Raw genomic sequence first — 6,712 nt, 5'->3', positions numbered from 1 at the left:
AGTTTGCAGCATGTTTTCAGGTTGATCGTATCAATAATTTTGGGTTAAATGGCCTTTATGGTTTCGTTGAATTGTATATGTTTACTGCAGGAAATTACATCGGAATGGTCAAGCAATGATCGTGTATTATTCGCATCGATTTTTATTACCTAAAAGGACATACCCGTCAAAATAAATTTTGAAGCGATCAAACAAATGAAAAACGATAAAAAAAAAATTATAAATATAAGCCACTGTAATGACTGTTTTTGAAAGCAGCTTACAAAATATTTAACGAATAATGTTTTTCAAAGTCTATTTCGGAAATTAAAAAATATTATGATTTTTTTCACTTATAAGTTTCTATAAATATTTCGCTAGTTTTACACGTTTGATGGAAGGGTATTTTTTAACTGCTTACTTAGGTGGCTTGCCGTCCTAAGACAAAGCCTGTTGAACAAAGTTTCTCCATGTAACTCGGTTCAGAGCTACCGCTCTCCAATTCCTCGGACACCGAGTACTTTCCGCCAGATCTCGCTCCACCTGGTTAAACCATCTTGCTCCCTGCGCTCCTGGTCGTCTTGCTCCTACCGGATTTGAGGCGAACACCATCTTTCTTGCAACATACCCTACCCATCGTATCCGTCCAGCTTTAGTCACCTTCTGGAAACTGGGTTCGCCATAGAGCTGTGCGAATTCATGGTTCATCCTCTGCCTCCATACTCCGTTCTCCTGTTCGCCGCCGAACATCGTTCTTAGCACTCGTCGTTCGAAAACTCCGAGCACTCGCAGGTCCTCCTTGAGCATTGTCCATGTTTCATGCCCGTAGAGGACAACCGGTCTAATAAGCGTCTTGTACAGGGTGCACACTTTGTACGGGGACTTAGTCTGCTCGATCGCAATTGCTTGTGGAGCCCATAGTAAGCACGACTTCCGTTGATAATACGCCTTCGAATCTCACGGCTGGTATCATTGTCCGCCGTTACCAGTGTGCCAAGGTAGACAAATTTATCGACTACCTCAAACTCATCGCCGTCGATCAATATACTACTACCCAAACGGTGTCGTACGGCCTCGGTTCCGCTGGCCAGCATGTACTTTGTTTTAAACGTATTTACCTTTAACCCAATCTTTTCTGCTTCGCGCTTTAGTCTGGTGTACTGTTCAGCCACCACCACAGATGTTCTGCCGATAATATCCATGTCATCGGCAAAGCAGACGAATTGACTAGATTTGTTGAAAATCGTGCCCCACGTGTTGATATCCGCTCGGTTCTTAACACCTTATAGCGCTATGTTGAACAGCAGGCATGAAAGACCATTGCTGCTTTGACGAAGCCCTCTGTGTGATTCGAATGAACTTGACAATCTACCCGAAATCCGAACACTGCACTATGTACCATCCATCGTAGATTCAATCAGTTTGATGAGCTTCCTGGGGAAGCTGTTCTCGTCCATGACTTTCCATTGCTCTTTCCGGTCGATGGTATCATACACCGCTTTGAAGTCAACGAACAAATGATGCGTGGGAACTCTGTATTCACGGCCCTTTTGGAGGATTTGCCGCAGTGTAAATATTTGATCCGTTGTAAACCGACCTTCGACGAAGCCGGCTTGATAAGTTCCCACAAATCTATTCGCGGTGATAGACGGCGGAAAATGATTTGGGACAGCACTTTATAAGCGGCATTGAGAACGGTGATCGCTCGATAGTTCTCACAGTCCAACTTGTCGCCCTTTTTGTAGATCGGGCAGATAACCCCATCTTTCCACTCCTCCGGTAGCTGTTCCGTATCCCAAATTCTAACAATTAGTCGGTGCAGACAAACGGCCAGCTTTTCTGGTCCCATTTTAATAAGCTCCGCTTCGATGCCATCTTTTCCAGCTGACTTGTTGTTCTTTAGCTGCATGATGGCCTCCTTAACTTCGCCTATCGTTGGGGCTGGCACCTCTTCCCCGTTTGTTGCACCGTCGAAATCGCTTTCCCCGCCGCCATGGTGCTCCGCCTGGGCGCCATTCAGGTGTTCGTCGAAGTGCTGCTTCCACCTATCGGTCACCTTACGATCATCCGTCAGAATACTGCCAGTCTTATCCCGACACATTTCGGCTCGCGGCACAAAGCCTTTGCGGGATCCGTTCATTTTTTGGTAGAACTTTCGCATTTCCTGAGAACGATGCAGCCGCTCCAACTCTGCATATTCCTGCTCTTCCAGGTTGCGCTTTTTCTCCCGATAGATTTGCTTTCGCTGCATCTTCTTCTGTTTATGTCTTTACACGTTCTGACGTGTGGCACTGCGCATGTTGGCCGCCCGCGCAGCGTTCTCCTCATCCATCACCCTCCTACATTCATCGTCAAACCAATCGTTCCGCTGATTCCGGGCCACATGCCCGATGGAACTCTCCGCTACACTGCTGATGGCTGTTTTGATAGTGTTCCAACAGTCCTCGAGAGGGGCTTCGTCCAGCTCGTCCTCTTCCGGCAGTGCAGCTTCGAGTGAATGCGCGTAGTTTGCGGCGACGTCTGGCTGCTTCAGCTGCGTGAGATCTAACCGAGGCTGGCGTCGGTACCGAATGTTGTTCACAACGGAGAGTCTTGGGCGCATCTTAACCATCACTAGGTAGTGGTCCGAGAAGTGCCGACTGTCGATCAAAACGTGGACGATCTGTGATTCTGTTTGATTTGGTGACCTCCAGGTGTACTTGTGTGGGTATTTTTTTTTTATGAAAAGTAATTCTATTTGCCTCCCAGTTGGCCTCGAGGTATGATGCTGGCCTAATAAGCTAGTCGTTGTATGGTCGTATCCCATACGGGGGAAACAAAAACAAACGTGTAAAATCAACTTAAAATCTAGCAACAACCAATCGCACGTCGATGTGTACGTGCGGCAAACGTCAGCAAGCTCAATATGTCCACCAACATTTGAAAGGGGCGGATAAGCCAACTGTCAAAGAGAACGAGTGAGAATTCATTTTCCTATGCTGCTCCAGCAAAAAATAACTCTCGCTCGATCTGTTTCACAGTTGGCTTATCCGCCCCTTTCAAATGTTGGTCGACATATTTACTATTTTAAACGTGTTCACCTCATCATAACAGCTCTTGCCATATACACTGAAGTCGCTTTTTACGCGGTTTTTTTACGCGACTATTTTTACGCGAATTTCGGAATTTACACGGGACGTCTCCTTCGCGTAAAAAGCGACTTAAGTGAACTGTTATGGACTTGACAGCTCAAGATCGTATCCAGCTTTTTACGAGCCATAATGGCGGACGTGTTCGTAATATTTGAACAACATTTTTGACATTTCCCTAATACATCGCACGTTTTCTTTCCGCGTGTTCACGGTGAAACTAAAGGAATGTACGGAAAGAAAACGTGCGATGTATTAGCACAGAGAACAGACATCCAGGCTGGCATACCCAACCTGTGTAAATTTTGGTAACGGCCATTTCAAAATAACCCCTCGTTCACGTTAAAGTTACCCGAAGTTACCCCTCGCATTTGTTAGTTTGGCGATTCGTTTGATGGAGGCGCCATCCGCAAGCAACTGTCAAAACTGAAATCCAATATATTCCTTTCCCTTTTTTACTTATGCAAAAACCAAAAAAACATCAAAAGCTCATCAGTAAACAAATCGAACGATATGGGAATGGTAGAGTGACTATACACAGAGTGGCGCCAAGTCATCCCAAATGTATGCAATGCGGTTTATCCTAGGTTTTTCCTTCTCTTTCCTGCATACGCGTTGGATAGGTTGTCTGCTCGATTGGAATGACACTGACAGATAATTATCATTCCAATTTTGACATTGTCGCCACTCTGTATATAGTCACTCTAGGGAATGGTACAAAGGTTTATTGATACTATCGAAATTAGTGTGGTATCGATAGTATCGTCAAACTTCATTGTTATAAATGATTTGCGATTTGTGACACACACGTGGCAAAATTCGGTCTTCTTTTGATGTTATCGTGTTGTTATGCTAATTATCATTATTATTACCGTTGATGTTTGACTAGTTATGTTCGAAATAGTATCCATCAAATCATCGATAAATAGCCCCGTAATATCGATAGTTATTTCAAGTGTTATCTCTCATCGTTAATTGACGGAAATACTTGACGGTGATTGACAGTCAATTTAGTTTGGCGATTCGTAGGCTAGGCGGCGTTTGATAACTGAAGTAATTTTAACGGTTTTTCGTTTGAATTTTTACACACAAAATTACGAAAAATTTGTTCTAGTTTGGATGTCTGTTGTCTGTGGTATTAGGGAAATGTCAAAAATGCTGTTCAAATATTACGAACACGTCCGCCATTATGGCTCGTAAAAGCTGGATAGAGCTTGCTAAGCCCAGTGCAAAAGGCTACAAAAATTTATCGTATTTCACTCAAACGGATGTTTTTAACCGGGGTATAACTGGGGAAAAACAAAAACAAACGTGTAAAATCGACTGTTTAAACTGACTGTTTAAGCCAAGGTTTAAGCCCATTTTAAGTAAGTAAAACCGACTGTTTAAACCGACTATTAAGTAAGGGAATGCGCGCACAATAACTGGGGGAAAACAAAAACAAACGTGTAAAATCCAAGTAGCTGGCAGGCAGCCATGTGTTCGATTCCAACATGTTAGCGTTAGTGTAAAGAAGATATTTATCATATATTCGCCATTCTTCACACAAGTTAGCTCTTCGGCTGTCAGTGTGGCCAACGACTCCTGAGCCCGTAGTGATGTTAGCTCTTGACAACGCAAAGCAAATGAGATTAAGGTGCCAGTTAGCTGGTAAAATACGACCCCCCGTCACGTCGCCATTTTTCTGTGACTGAATCTGAAACGTCAAAAATACTGGGCGGGAAATCACTCCATAGAAAATCAATGCGACGCCATTGTTGTTTGGGGTACAATACTGAGGGGTCCAACTTAATAGGGGTACTGTCAAACTCTGTAGACCAAGATAGCGATGTCGTGGAGGTGGTAAAATCAATGTAAATTCTAACGACAGCAACAACAAATCGCACGTCGATGTGTGCGTACGGTAAACGGAGTAAACGTTAACAACCCAGGTAACCGCTAAGCACTGAATTAAGCTTGAAAGCTGCTCTAAATTTGCAAGTTACATGCTGCCAGATATAATTCAGCATTGTCAAAGCATAGCAGCTTTAAAATGGCATTCTGAATGCTGCTCAGAAAAAATGCTTCCCTCTCTTTTTGTCGTACGCAAAATCCTGCACCGCCGATTAAATAAACATCAACACGAATCTATAGGGCATATGCATACGGATAATATGCAAGAAATATTTCTATACATGTATGCCATCACAGAAAAAGAAAATAAAAGGTAGGTAATTCTCCCAAAGCGCAACTTATGGAAGATATGTGAAAAACAAAATCTTTCCCTCCATTCCGCCTTGATAAGCAAATCAAACATCCGAGTTAAGAATTTCGGTAATTTAAGTAGAGCTATTGGCAGCTGACTCGCAACTACCGTTTACAGATCAACTGGTAAAGGCGTTGCCCTACTCCTCTATTCAACCCATCGACATCTCTATATCGAACTGCAGTAAACGTCAGCGACAGCATGTCCGGGGCTCAAAATTTGACAGCGGGCCCAAATCAGACTGCTGGCAGTTGAGTGAAACGCAGTGCTGACATGCTATCTCATTTTCGCACACGCAAGATGTTGGCGGCGAAAACATGGTTGTCTGCCGATGGGGTGCCTCTATTCCTATTCCTATCGACAGATTGGCTGGCGGTTCAATTCTAACCGAAAAAGAAAATAACAAAAAGCAATCTTGAAACGTCAACAAAGTACGCCATATAAGCATAACAGAGAGGGAAGATAAAAAAGGATGTACAATATATTTTTCGCATTTTTTTATGTTTGACGTTTTACCGTTACGCAACAGGCGTTACGTTTTATGACTTTTGTAAAGCTCCAAGCACTAATGTAGCCGGATATTTCGCCAAAACTGGCTTTCTAGCAGCTTTTTATAGGCATATTGAACTATGCTGCACGATATGGTGTGCACCATAGGCTAATAAAAAGCTAGATTTCTGCTTCTTTAAGTGCTCACTGGTTACTTGGGAAGCTCAATTGAAAAAGGTGGAAACTTACGTAAAATATTCATCAATACCGGTAAATATATTTAGCACCCGGGTCAAGACCCGGGTAAAAGTATGTAAATATGCATAAATATATTTAATAAATTTAAAGTGATTCACCTCGTGTATTTAACTCTCTCTCATACACCGCACTTTTCATGTAAATTTCACGTGATTATTGGTAGCTTGCACTCATACTACCTGGTTTACGTGCGATCCCAGTAAATTTTATCAATAATTTTCCTATTATCACAGAGAACAGACATCCAGGCTGGCATATCCAACCTGTGTAAATTTTTGTAACGGCCATTTCAAAATAACCCCTCGTTCACGTTATAGTTACCCGAAGTTACCCCTCGCATTTGTTAGTTTGGCGATTCGTTTGATGGCGGCGCGACCCGCAAGCATCTGTCAAAACTGAAATCCAATATATTTCTTTCCCTTTTTTACTTATGTAAAAACCAAAAAAAAAAATCAAAAGCTCATCAGTAAACAAATCGAACGATGGGAATAGTACAAAGGTTTATTGATACTATCGAAATTAGTGTGGTATCGATAGTATCGTCAAACTTCATTGTTACACGCAGAGAAATGCTGATAGTTTGAAACAACCATTACCTGTTGTTGAGTTCAAC

Source organism: Sabethes cyaneus, chromosome 2 (assembly GCF_943734655.1).
Source record: "Sabethes cyaneus chromosome 2, idSabCyanKW18_F2, whole genome shotgun sequence".
Classification (NCBI taxonomy): domain Eukaryota; kingdom Metazoa; phylum Arthropoda; class Insecta; order Diptera; family Culicidae; genus Sabethes; species Sabethes cyaneus.
This window is presented reverse-complemented; position numbering follows the sequence as displayed.